Source organism: Mesoplodon densirostris, chromosome 1 (assembly GCF_025265405.1).
Source record: "Mesoplodon densirostris isolate mMesDen1 chromosome 1, mMesDen1 primary haplotype, whole genome shotgun sequence".
Classification (NCBI taxonomy): Eukaryota; Metazoa; Chordata; class Mammalia; order Artiodactyla; family Ziphiidae; genus Mesoplodon; species Mesoplodon densirostris.
In genome coordinates, this window is record NC_082661.1 from 235,184,172 (window position 1) to 235,199,058 (window position 14,887).

General features: G+C 33.9%; 1 protein-coding gene across 8 annotated transcripts in view; it reads right to left on the reverse strand.

Annotated features, from left to right (window-relative positions):
- Window positions 1–14,887, reverse strand: part of FBXW7 (F-box and WD repeat domain containing 7) — a 210,507-nt gene that overhangs the window by 144,926 nt on the left and 50,694 nt on the right. For 5 of the 8 annotated variants that reach the window (XM_060116384.1, XM_060116359.1, XM_060116399.1 and 2 more), the window contains one exon: window positions 5,103–5,142. The exons of 2 other annotated variants lie outside the window; for them this stretch is intronic. The gene's annotated coding sequence lies outside the window, so the exon portion shown is untranslated. Of the gene's footprint in view, window positions 1–287; window positions 304–5,102; window positions 5,143–14,887 lie in introns of those variants that run through there. One more of the 8 variants, XM_060116390.1, reaches the window with a different exon arrangement.

Below are 14,887 nucleotides of genomic sequence, written 5' to 3' on the forward strand. Positions count from 1 at the left end.
TGAGGCTATACTGGGGGGGGAGGGATGTGAATTTATACTAGGAACCTCTCAAGACAGTAAACTGATATCACTCTAGCAAAATAAAGCAGTCCACGAACAGGGGATAAAACAGAAGAAATGAACAGTTGTAACTCTTTAGATTAATACAGCGGTCCCCAACCTTTTTGGCACCAGGGACCGGTTTTGTGGAAAACAATTTTTCCATGGGGGTGGGGAGGGTGATTCAGGCGGTAACGCGAGCAATGGGGAGCCGCAGATGAAGCTTTGCTCACTTGCCCACCGCTCACCTCCTGCTGTGCAGTCCGGTTCCTAACTGGCCCTGGACCAGTACTGGTTCCCGGTCCGGGGATTGGGGACCCCTGGATTAACAGACTGCGAAATTTCTGTAGAAAGATCAGGGGAATGGAAATCTTAGATATTAATAAGAATAAAATTAAGATGGTTACTAGACTGAATGTGAGTTAACCTGGATTAAGTTTTCATTTAAAAAGTAAGTTCTGCAAACATATGGACACCAAGGGGGGAAAGCCGTGGTGGGGGATGGGGACGGTGGTGTGATGAATTGGGCGATTGGGATTGACATGTATACACTGATGTGTATAAAATTGATGACTAATAAGAACCTACTGTATAAAAAAGTAAATAAAATTAAGTTTAAAAAAAATTTTTTAAAGTAAGTTCTGAAGGAAAAAGCTTCTAGGAAAACTTCTGTGCATGATGTGGTTACTACAGTAACTGTATTGGGAGAAAAAACAGTCATACTACTTGTGCGATAGCTTTCAGACATTTGTGCAAAAAACAGTGTGACATTTAGAATAAGTCAAGTCTAGCTGAGCTTTCCTGAGTAAGATTAGAAAGTAGTGAAAGAGGGACTTCCCTGGTGGCGCAGTGGCTAAGAATCCGCCTGCCAATGCAGGGGACACAGGTTCAAGCCCTGGTCCAGGAAGATCCCACATGCCGTGGAGCAACTAATCCCGTGTGCCACAACTACTTAGCCTACACTCTGGAGCCCGCGAGCCACAACTACTGAGCCCACGTGCCATAACTACTGAAGCCCGCGTGCGTAGAGCCTGTGCTCTGCAACAAGAGAAGCCACCACAATGAAAAGCCCACCTGCCGCAACGAAGAGTAGCCCCCGCTCACCGCAACTAGAGAAAGAAAGCCCACGCACAGCAATGAAGACCCAACGCGGCCAAAAATAAATAAATTAATTTAAAAAAAAAAGAAAGTAGTGAAAGACCCCTCCGATGAAGAATAGTTTAATTGTTCTATCCATACAACCCTGACCAATATCTTCAAGGTATTATGGATCAGTGGAATGGCAAACTCTACTACATGTGCTGAGAAGCTGCCCCCTGTAGTATAAGGCAGGCCTTATTGACTTTAGTGACTAATTAGTGGTTTAACTAAAGGGTAATCCTTCCTACCCTTGTAAGAAAAAGAGGTCTCTACTAATATTAAAACCTCATTTCAAATATAAATACTCAAAGAGAATTAATATATATTCAGTGATTATGTTAGTAAGCATTTAGAAGCATTTGGAACAAGAGAAGGGAAGGGGGAAAGAATAGCACACAAAAGCCATTTCACCTTAATTCAGCCATAAATAGATCATCAAAATCCTCTTAATCACCATATTTGACATATAACCATAGGATGAGGTAGCTCTCTCAGCTAAATCTTTTCCTTATTTTTATCACAATTAACACCACCATGAATGAGATGTCAGTTTTTATTTCCTTTTCCATTGCAAAATGTCCACAGATAGTATAACACAAACTATAAACACATCAATGTAAAGAACAATATCACTCATCCAATGGGCACTTAAGGACTGTTCACCAATGGACACTATGATTTAAAATCAACTAAAAAGAAGAATATCAATGATCTTAGCTCTATAAAATTTCATTAAAATAGACTTTGGTTAACCTGAAGTTAACACAGAATACTATTAGATAATATGAAAGATACAAAAGTAAATTCCCCAAATAAAAATATATTTGTTAAACTGTATTATAACAAATATACTGTATTACATATAACAAATATACTGTATTACAACCTCTTGCCCTTACACAGAAAGCCAATCTACTAAGAGTAGTGACACTTCATTGTTACATGCCATTTTTCTATAAAACTGAATTAGACAACATTACAGGCCAATACATCCTGAAATATGCCTCCAGTTGATTTAAAAAACCACATAATGTAAAAAATAAGAAACTAAAATGGTCCCATAAAAATTAAAAAGGCACATACTTAATAAAGCAGAAGAAAAATATATGTATTCCATATGTAGGTTTACAAAAACATCAAAATATCACTGCTACAAATAAACTGTACAAGATTAAAATCAATAAGATTCTCAAAATCTATTTTTTCCTCACAGGAAAGCTAAAAAGAACCCTGATAATACTCTTAGCCTAAAAAGTGATGGTTTATTAAGGTATGAAATCAAATATGCAATAAACACCACGATAAACTAAATACTTAGTTCTTCTCCAATCTAAAAAACTAACTGAATTCATGAGACCAATATCAATAAACATATCACACACAGCTAACGTTTTCATGGCAACACATGGGATGAAAACATAATGTTTTGCTTAAAACAATTAGCTGAGGAATTGAAGCACAAATATAAGGATAATTGCTTCCTTTGGGCTTTGGCTGTCAAACACAGGAAATGTCAATGCTTTACAGCCCTGTGATAATTAAAACCTTGTCACAGACCTAGACTATCAATGAATATTTATTTAAAGAAAATTTTGCAATATGACACCAAAAGCATAAGCAACAAAAGAAAAAAAGAGATAAATGAGACTTCATCAAAATTAAAAACTTTTGTGCTTCAAAGGACACCAGAAAGAAAGTGAAAAGACAATCCACAGAATGGGAGAAAGTATTTGCAAATCATATTATCTCATAAGGGGCTAGTTTCCAGAATATATAAAGAACGTGTATAGTTTAACAATAAAAAGACAACCTAATTAAAAAATGGGCAAAGGATGTGAACAGACATTTCTCCAAAGAACATATGTAAATGGTCAATAAGCACATGAAATAATGTTCATCATTAGTCATTACGGAAATGAAGTCAAAACCACAATGAAATACCATTTCACATCTAAATCAAAACCACAATGAAATACCATTTCATATCTATCTGGATGGCTAAAATACAAAAAAGATTGACAGTGTAACAATCAATGTCTGCAAGAGTGTGGAGAAATTGGAACCCTCATACACTGGGGTGAGACTGTAACACAGTGCATCCATTTTAACAGTTCCTCAGAGTTATACACAGTTACTATAGTAACCTGCAATTCTGCCCCTTGTAAGTATACACCCAAAGGAAATGAAAACATAAGTGCACACAAAACCTTACGCAAGAATGTTCACTGCAGAAGCATTCCTAATAGCCTAAACCTAGATACAACCCACCAACTGATGAATGGATAAACAAAATGTGGTATACAATGGAATATTTTTTAGCCATAAAAATAAATGATACACGCTACCACATGGGTGAACCTTGAAATATTATGCTAAGTGAAAGACGCCAGACACAAAATGACAAATATTGTATGATGGCATTTATAAGAAATGTCCAGAATAGGCAATTCATAGAAAAAGTATATTACTGGTTGCCTAGGGTGCTGGGCCGGGGTTGGGGGGGGATGTCTAAAACTAGATAGCAGTAATGATTACACAACTCTGAATATGGTTCACTCAAACTAACTCAAATATTTGCATCAATGGGGAAAAAAACGGCAGTAAATTGCTTTTTCCACTTAATACATCACCAGAAATCAGTTACCACATTTTAAAGTAGTAAAATATTTTTGTAACATCATTTGCTCCTAAAAATGTTACATTTATTATAAATATACAGTAAATAGAGTGGTATAATTTGTTGAATACTTACATCAACTATGATTATTACAGAATTTTAGAAATATCATTCAGTTGAATATTTATTGTTTCAAACACATAAAAAGTATAATAAAAGAAATTAATGATTAAATATTTCTTCATGTATCTAGGAAATTTCCTTTAGCTAATCAAGTAAATGTATTCATCCTTGAAAAAATTTTATTGACTGTATTAAAATAATCAAAATCTACATATGCCACTTGATACTTTCCCCTCATTGTTCAAGTATATCCAATAATTTTTAAATCTATCATGAGTAACCAACCAAAGCATTGTTACATCTATATAATCACCACAGCACAAAACTCTAAAATCCTATATAGTGAAGTAAAACACATTCTGAGATTAATTCTCCCACTTTCACTCAAAAATTTAAAAAAGTAGGGCTTCCCTGGTGGCACAGTGGTTGAGAGTCCGCCTGCCAATGCAGGGGACGCGGGTTCGTGCCCCGGTCCGGAAAGATCCCACATGCCGCGGAGCGGCTGGGCCCGTGAGCCATGGCCGCTGAGCCTGCGTGTCCGGAGCCTGTGCTCCGCAATGGGAGAGGCCACAACAGTGAGAGGCCCGGGTACCACAAAAAAAGAAAAAAAATTTAAAAAAGTAAAATCACTATCTAGTGAAATCAAAAGTTTATGAAATTCTTAATTACAGGCCCTTATCAAATTTTCATATTATAATGTTATTACAAAGAAACTGGAGTGGCCCAGATAGGAAACAGCATAAGGTCTGATCGGAGTCTTCACATTGGCTTATTGTGATGAATTGGACCTAATGTAACGAGTAAAGTAAGGGATGGCTGAAGAATCTTGATAGCTGTACTAGTATCAACAGCTAATCAAAAACTGTTACAAAAATCTCAAGTGAGGAAAATCCTGTTTCATTCACAAAGTATTAGCATTTCTGCCCATGAACGCTACTACTTTCTTTGAACTCTTTTAATACTTAGCCTGCATGCTAGAAGAATTTTCTTGATGCAATGTGCAGACAGAATCAGAAGAGGAGCAGAATATAAAGAGAAGAAATTCCAATACTGGGTAAAAATTAAAAGAAATATAAATTATAATTATAATTTACACAGGCTATTATTATAAATGCCATTAATGTAATATACATGTAAACTTAAGTAACATGCAAAGTATTTAACATGGAGAATATGTACTTACCAAATATTTGATAGCCTTTTAAAAATCTTGTTGAGACTCCCTAAATAATAAAAAAATAAATATATCAGGAATAATTTTTCAACTTCGGAGTTACCTCTAATCTGTAAAGTCTATGCAGGAATCCCATTTTCATGACAGCAATTTGTTTTTTCACAGTACTTTAAAACCCAAAGCACATGCTGAACTTTGGCAAATGATTAACAAAATTTTTCCTAATCTTATAAACAACTGAAAGTTTAAATGTAATATATGGAAAAGTTAATGAATTATCAGATACTGGCAGTTACTAGACTACAAAAAGAGTGAGCTCTATAACAAATCAGATAACAGCATGCTAACAATGTCTTAGAAAAGCATCCATATGTTAAATTATTCCTAACCATCAACATACAATGCCATGCTCTACATTCTAGTACCTAGTTACCACCTTTTAAGTAGCAGCTAGACAATGTAACTGTAGCATCTACAGAGTTAAAGTAGAGCCAATGAAATAGAAAGATATTTTATAATATTTATTTATTAATATATATATTTACTCTATTTTATTAAAAAATTAACATAAGTATTTTTAAATCCACCTTATGTTGATACTAAAAAAAATTTAAGATTTTACCCACAATAAAAAGAAATGCATAAACTTACAAATTAATTTTACTACTTACAAAAGTTAGCTGTGAATAATTTTATAATAAACATACAGTATATGTCCTTTCAGTCAAGTCTCAGGTCAAAATAATCTTCAAAACGAAGTTCAAAAATTCAAGAAAAAAGCACTAAATATTATAGTGCTCTTATTGTTTGTCAGGCACATTGCCAAAGATTTGAAAAAACTTACACACACTTTTTTTAATCACCTTATTTACTCTCCATTTTATAGATTACAAAACCAAACCTTATAGAGATTCATTCATTCATCTGCTTAAATATAGTAGCTGCCATTGACTGCACAACCCAATGTCTTTAAGGCATCACACTATGACTCCTCAAAAACAAAACAAATAAGACAGAACATGACATAATATATAGTAAAACTGATTGCCTCTTTTAGAGTCAGACAAAAAAAAAAGTTTTTAAATTCCTTTTAAAGAATCAACAAAATAAAAATCATCTACTTTAACTAGCACTAAAAGTTATCACAGAAATTATAATGCCATATATAAAAATAAAATAAAAACATTTTCTTATGAGTAAGCCATACCAGTATATTTTCTATCACTACTACTATTAAAATCAAAATCAGTCAAATGAATCACATCCAGCCACAGGCCATGGAACAGGAGGGAAGAAGAAAGTATGACCTAAACAATAAAGTTTAAAACAATAAAGCTGTGAGATGACAGGAGAACACTGTCAGGACTTTGAGGCAGGCAAAGACTTCTTAAACAAGCCACAAAGATAAACACAGCAAATTGGACTTCATTAAAAAGTTGTGTTCTTATAATGAAAAAGCTACAGGGTAGGAGAAGATCTTCTCAATGCACATGTCCAAAGGACTCATGTATGAAATATTAAAAAAAAAAAAGACTTTAAATCACCAAGAAAAAGACAACCCAATTTTTAAGATAAGCTAAAGACCAAAAAAAAACTTCATAAAAGATAATTTCAAAAACCAATAAGCATATTGACAAGGTACTCAGCATCACTAATCCTCAGGAAAACACAGATAAACAACACAATAAGATACTACTACACACCAGAATGACTAGTTTTTAATCGAAAAATCAGAGAATACCAAATGTAAGTGAGCATGTGCAGCAAATGGCATTCTCATGCACTTCAGGTAGAAATGGAAATTGGTATAACCAGTATGGAAAACTATTTGGAAATATCTACTGAAGGTGAAAATACACATACTCCATGACTCAGTAATACAACTCCTGTGTATACAATCAATAGAAATGTATATGTTTGGGCACAGAAAGATATGTACAAGATTTATCATAGTAACATTATTTAAGGAGCCCAAAACTCACGACCCAAATGTCCGTCAGCAGTAGGAAGGAGAAATAAACTGTAGTATATTCATACAATGGTATCCTACACATCAGTGAAAATGAGAAAACTAATGCCATACACAAAATTAAGATACATCTCACAAACACAATGCTGTATGAAGCAGCTGGCAGGGAGGGGAGGAGAAGCCTATATATTATTCTTTCGAATTCAGAAACAGACCAAACTAATCTCTGATCACAAAGTCAGAACAGTAGTTAACTCTGGGTGAATGGGTTATTTGACTGGGGACAGAACAGAGGGAGGCTTCAGAGGAGCAGATACCTTGATCTAGGTATGGTTACAAAGGTGTGTTCGCTTTGTAAAAGTCCATCAGTACAGAAAAGTTCACCTATCCTTTTCTGTATATAAACTATACTTCAATCATTTTAAAAGTTTCTTTTTTTTTTTTTTTTTTTTTTTTTTTTTACTTTTTGGCCACGCCTTGCAGCATGTGGGATCTTAGTTCCCCGACCAGGGATTGAACCCACACCCCCTGCATTGGAAGCACAGAGTCTTAACCACTGGACCGCCAGGGACGTCCCTAAAATTTTATTTAAAAAAAAATAAAATAGATGAAAAATCACTTCTCAGTTTATTAACTCCAGGTCATTGTACTAATGATCTGTAACTCACTCATTTGAAAATCTGGATCTCCTGACAATGTATTTCAATTTATTTCTATAGACTGCATAAAGGTAAAGTAAATATGTCTGGTTATTTTGTATTAATAAGTTTTAAGAATAGTTTCAATGTAAATATAAATTTTACCAAGAAGGGATTCCTTATGATTTTCTATTAATAGCAGAGAAAGTTCTGCATGAAGTCTTGCCAGTGCCTGTTCTACATAGGCTCAAGTTAGGTTCACAAATGTATAACTTCACACATACTAAAAGTATTAATAGCCAACTCAGAAGTTGATTTTAAAAGCAATTGTATGGCCAAGACAGGCATTCATAAAAACCTTAAGGCACACTACTTGGCCCTGTTTCTCAGAAAAAATTTAAGACTGTCAAAAACCAGTAACCGTTTGAAGAAAAGTCTTCCAAATAAATATTCCTACATATCTAAAAATTTTTACGTTGATACTTACAATGGTATACCTTCTTTATTAAACATATAAACAGTTTCATCTGTATATCCTTTTATTTTTCCATTATATTTACCTAATAACTATTTTTTTAACCTAACTTCTCTCTAAATTAAATGATACCATTATTTGATCAGATTTGAAAACTTGTATCATTGATGGAAATCTGTCTTATTTGCATAAGACAGATTTGTCTTGAGCTGGGGGGGGGGGCGGGTCCTGTCATATAAGTCTCTTAAGACAATGTTCAGAGGAACAGAATGGCATAGGCCCCAACAGGTTAGTTCCCTGAACAATTCCCAGAGGCTGAGTATCCTTTGGACAAACATTAGACGACTCATCAAAACCTTACAATAACTTTCCTCAGTCTTGGGTTGCCTTACCTACGAGTCTGGCCTGGTAGAGATCTCTCCAAACCTCCAACCAGCCAGGATTTATCAGGTTTCTACTTGAAAGTAGCCAACCATTCAGTTGTGGTTCTAAGACATAAGCTGCAAAAGCAACACTTGCACAAAACTGACTTTTTTCATCAGTCAACCCACCCCCCAAGCCAGACACCTGCTTCTTCTAATTCAAGTACTTATCTTTCTAAATTGTATATTTTCACTAAGAACAACTTAAGACTTACAGTTCCCACTTTGGGCAACTTTTGAAATGAACAACAGTGTTCATTTGAGAGGCACTTTAGAAAATACAGGCGAAAAAACTCTCCCTCAAGAGAAGTTTGGCTTATCTACCTAAAAGAGAAAGATCAACTTACTAAATGTAAGGAGACCTCCCCAGAGGTCACACATCTCACTAAAATAAGACAGACAAACACTAAGAGAAGGACCAGGATCATCATTTAGGACATATTTTGAAGCAGAGAGCCAATAGGTCCATCCCAAATCTAAAGAACCTACAGGACTAGACAAAGGTTTGTTAGGAAAATTATCTAACTTCATGATTTCTAGTAATATACTAAAAATCCCAGAGAGGACGATAAGGATGTAAGTAGAGCAGTCTTCCCCTAAAACAAAAGATGCACAGTGAATTCAGTGACTACACACTGTTCAGTCAGCAATAAACCTAATACAGATTGCTCATGAATGATAACTATGTAAAAACTGGTATTTGAAAAACTAGCATCTTTGAATAATGTTAATGATATATTTTCTTAGGATTCTGTTATTTTTTGTTGCTGTTTTCTATTTTAATTTTAGAGGTGGAAGAGTTAGAGCCAGACTGGTGAAAAATATCTAAAAAGCAACGTCTCAGCTAGTCAAGAGTTTTAAGTTGTTACAAAGATATCAGATCTTGAATTATAAATTAAGTAATTGTCCCATTCCAGTTAAGGAGCAGCATGATGAAATCCTAGCATCTCTCACTCAACCTATAAGGACAACATACAGGCTGAGAGAGAACAGAAGCCGGTGGAAGAGTCAGTGAGCTCAGTCCCCTTTCATCTGTTCTGCTGTTCTCCTTGCTCTCTGAGTAGACAGAGTAATGTTTCCTTTTTCCTTTTCCCAAAGAAGGAAAGGTAAGGGGGAAAATTTAGACCAGTTATTAATTTTCTGTCATTAATTTAGCAAAGATCCATTGTATATTAGAGCAACTGAGTATAATATGGAATAAGTTTGACTAGATCAAATTTTAGGATATACTTGAAGTTCTTAAATTTTTTTTCTATTTTATCTAAAATCTTTCTAATATATCGGAATCAGAATCTTGCTGCAGCAAATTCATATCACTGTTTACCAGCTAACTGACAGTATTTATCAGCATCACCATTTAGCATTTTATTTTATCATCTTTGAATTGATAGGCTTGATTTGGCTCATTCCAAAAACTATAGGTTAAAACCAGACTTACCTTTAGTTAAACTAAAGGCAAATAAAATTTAAAAACATAAATGCGATGTTTCACAAGAAATCAATTGCATATTATCAATTACATTTTTTAGTTTTAAAGGAGAGGAAAATTACTACTAAATCACATGGTATTTTGGGGCATTGAAGGAATTTTTCTTTCTCTGAAGAGCACTGTACAATTATATTTTTATGAAAAATAAAATATCTTCACCGGGGGAAAAAAAAAAGCATTAGCAATCACTTCTCAAACTGCCCATCACCCATTCAATTTACCCTAATTACAATATTTCAGAAATCAACACAATCCAAATCAACAGTTTATCCCTACCTTATAGAGAACTAAATCCTATTTTATCCTTCACATATCTTCAAAAAACTTCACACTATCATAATTTTTTGTAAAAGATGTAAAATTTTACTTTAAAAATCTCATGCTGCATTTCTATTTCTTGAACAAAGAAGACACAGCACTCAGCACTTATCCTCTCCTCTCAAGCTTCTTGCCTGATTGCTACAAAACTGCAAAGGAATGCTTCCACAATGCCTCCAACAGTTTGAAAGGAGTACCTCAATGTTCTGATGACAGTCTCATAGAAACTACCAACAAATTCAAAAAGAAACACATGACACTTTTAAAACATCTTACTTGCTCCAGTTATTAAAACATTACAAAACATAAGTTTCAGTACAACTTACCTGCATTTTTATAATCCTTTTCACTACACAATTACACCTTTATAAAGTTATGCTCTCATCGCTTTTCTTCAACATTTCCACAAACCTTAAAAGTATTTCTAAATTCCTCACAGTTCTTGTCAATTGCCAATTTTTACAACATACTTCTCATTAAGCCTGGGTCTTATATCTTTCACTACCACCTTCATACTCCTTAAATCAATACAAGTCTCAACTGATCACTTTATTGCAGTGACATATAACCACTGTGAGAATGTCCTGCTTTTGCAGTTCAATTGCACAGTAGCAATAATAGAATAAATATGGCAAAAAACACCTTTTTTGGTAATTACTTAGCTATACATAAGGGAGAGCAGGCAAACAAAAATACTATCAACACTGTAAAAGCTCCACAAAACGGAAAAATCAACTGTTGTACAATTTAGTTGTGGCACACTATTCATATAAAATAGATCCACTCACAATGGTAATTTGTTTAATTACTAAATGCTCAGATGCAAATTTACCTCAGGACACAAGATTTTTGCAAAAAAAAGTGTAAAGCCCAACTAAATGGACAGAAAAAAAGAAAATGTAGATTCTAGTTAACAAAATTAAACATAGTAATGACAATAAAAATACCAAAAAAGACTGAAACCACTATCTAAGGGCTAAGATTAAAATTCTAAAGATCTACAGAAAGGAAGACAAACTTCTGCTGATGATACACCTCAAGACAAGAAAGCCTTTAGGTATTATACTACCAATCCAGAAACAGGCCTTGTCCTGATAAGCAGATGCTGGCAAACTGATTTCCTAGGAAGGTATCCTAGGCACAAAGAAGGTAACCAGAGGCAGCTGAAGAGTTAGGGGTAAATACCTTAGGACAATACTTCTCACATTTCAGTTTAGCAAAAAACCACCAAAGGTAAAAGTAAAAAACATATAACAACCTTATCCCCCCTACTCTTCAGCTCCATCTAACCTGTGACAATGAAAGGTGCAGTCTGAAACAGCCTACATGAAAGCCAAATTGTTTGGAATGCTTGACTCACATTAAAAATTAACACACATTTTGCATTCAACTTTGTATTATTTGTGAATTCATGCTATTATATAAATAACCTTCTAATTACTTAACAGTTAAATTGCCTAATGTTCCCTTTTTCCAACTCTTCAAGTAAAATTGATGCTCTAACAAATAGTATTTATCCTATGGGTACATGACTCTCCCTTCACACAGGCTAGACCATACTAGACCACACCACCAAATGCTAGGGAATTATACATAAAAAGCAGACCTTAGAAAATCGAGAACAAGACAATATAAACAAAATACACATTAATATATTCCCTGATGGACAAATACTTTATGGTTAAACAGTCAAATATTTAAAGTTCCTATTTAAATCAGGTATAAAAATAAGACCTCACAAATTTCTTTAAAAACAAGAAACTAACAGTAAAGGTGAGAAATAAAATCAAATGATACTAGTTCATAAGGTATATTTTTCCTTTAATGTTAAGTTCATAATGACAGAAAATATAAGTTCATAATAACTGAATAGAAACAAGTATAGAGGGTGTGTGTGTGTGTGTGTGTGTGTGTGTGTGTGTGTGTGTATTTCTAATACTTTTAACAAAATTTGTCAAAATGATAATTTTTAAATCAGGAACTAACTAAAAGTAGTGTTTGGTCTTCCTTTAAATATGACCACAGTGGACATTTATAATTACTAAACAATTATGAGGTTTTCATTCATAATTGAAAGAATTGTAACAATGATCTTTTTAACCTATCATTTAATTTGTCTTTAATGGTCATTTTACAAAAGTTTTGAATTGTCTTCTATTTTATCTTTAATAATAATCTTTACAAATGAGTAAAATCTGGAAACATACATTTTCTCAAGCACCAAAACCTGTTTTAACAAATTTTATCTAGCATTAAGAAAAGAAATAATATACACCAATGTACATAACCTTGGCATAATAATAAGCTTATGTATTTAAGAAAATATACAGCAGATTCCAAACTTTCCAATGGGATAGCTAATAAGATGACTTGAAACCTTTCTAAGCATAAATATTTGGGAATAGGCCACGGAAAGTAAAACTTGGCTGCACAGCTCTGTACTCAAAAAGTTCTCAGTCTCTAGTCCCATGAGTCCTATCTCCAATTACTTCCATATGGAAAATATTCAGTTAACATTCACGTCATGCATACCTCTTTTAAAAAGGCATTACAGTAAGCAAAATATCACAGCAAACAACCCAAATTACTTAATCAAGTTTCCAAGTGTAAATGAATTATTTTACAAAAGAGAAATTTGTATATGCACTCCAAGTTTATCATTTTCTGTTCCTTTTATTCTTTTCCTTAGAGTAGAATGATATCTACTCATTACATTATCAATATTAGGATATATTATATTATTGGTGGAAACTCCCCAGCCCCACAGTAGCCCATCACATATGACTTCAGAGCATCCTTTTTCTATAAACAAGGAGACAAATATAAACATAATCTCAATATAGATACCTTCCATCATGCAATATCATTAAGACCCAACCAAAAAGGTTCACTTTTATTTAATCTATTTACTAAAACACAGCCATGTGGTATCTAAAAAAGATCTGCTTTACAATATGCAATACAACTACATTTTGTTTTGTACATAAAAAAGAAACTGTCATATGTCACTTAGACATATGATTGAAATATTAAATAAACTTGTGGCAATAAATATTAGATGCCAAGTAACTATCAAGGAAGTAGATATGAATTACAATACTTTTTCAGGAAAGGATAGCAGATTATGCAGGTGATTTCTATTTTTTCATCTATTTTGCAAATTCTGGTTAATGTTTCTTTACCTATTTAAAATATATGTAACAAACAACATAACCAAGCAATTCTACATTTTATAATTATCAAGGATCATTATGTCTTTTTTAAAATCTTTGTATTAGTATCAGTTTTATTTATGACTCCACATTTAGCATATAGGAAACAACCTTAGATATAGTAAGCACTTAATATTTATTGAATACAATTATTTAACTTTTCTAAGCTTCAGTTTCATCAAAGTAAAACAGGCATAGTAACACCTACATGTTACAACGGCTTAAGAACAAATCAGATAATAAGTACACACAATAGGTGCTAAGATGTTAGCCTGAACCTTAGTTTCAGTAAATACAAATAATTATTGCTATCAGTGAATAGAAAATATTGAGAAAAAGCGTCTGAGAGAAGGGTAGATCAGATCACTGGCTACTAAAGAATAGAAAAGGAGGACTTAAAGTACACAGGATCAAAGATGGCAGTCCCAGGAAGGCAACAGTTCTGGGAGACAGTAAAATAACTTGGATTGGGTATCCCTTAGAGGCTGGTGGTGAAGGGAAAAGAAGGAAGCAAAGGGTAGAAATTAAGTATTCTGCAAGAACAAAAAAGAATTTCAAAAACTGTACAATATACCTACCCATTCCCCCTCACAGACCAAAACAACAAAAAACAAACAAAACAAAAAACTTGTAGATTAAAGAAATTATACTGCACCATACCAACAAAAATGTGATTTCGTGAACTGAAAACCTTATAAACTAAGCAAATCCCTCACCCCATCTACATACAACTTGTAATGCTGAGCCATGAAATGAACAGAAATAGCAGACAACACTAATTTTAAAAGCTACTGTAAGAACACAGACATTCCAAGTCCAAACACTCCAGCTAACGAAAATTCTCACCAAAGGAAAAAAAATCCAGAAACAGCAAAACTGTAAAATAATATTCCAAAATGAATCTGTAACAGACTTTTACATATTTTTTTAAAAATCTTGAACCAAAAACCAAAAATAGAAACGGTCAAAACACAAGATATGAAACAAGAACTGAGCATGCTCAGGCGGGGGCGGGGGCGGGGGTGGGGGAGGAATGGAGAAAAAGACAAATCACTTTTAAAATATGTAATAAAGGGACTTCCCTGGTGGTCCAGTGGTTAAGACTCCATGCTTTCAATGCAGGGGGTGTGGGTTTGATCCCTGGTCGGGGAAATAAGATCTCACCCACATGTTGCACTAAGATCCCACATGCTGGCAGGGCCAAAAAAAAAGTAATGAAAAGGAAGGTTGGGGCTTCCCTGGTGGCGCAGTGGTTGAGAGTCCGCCTGCCG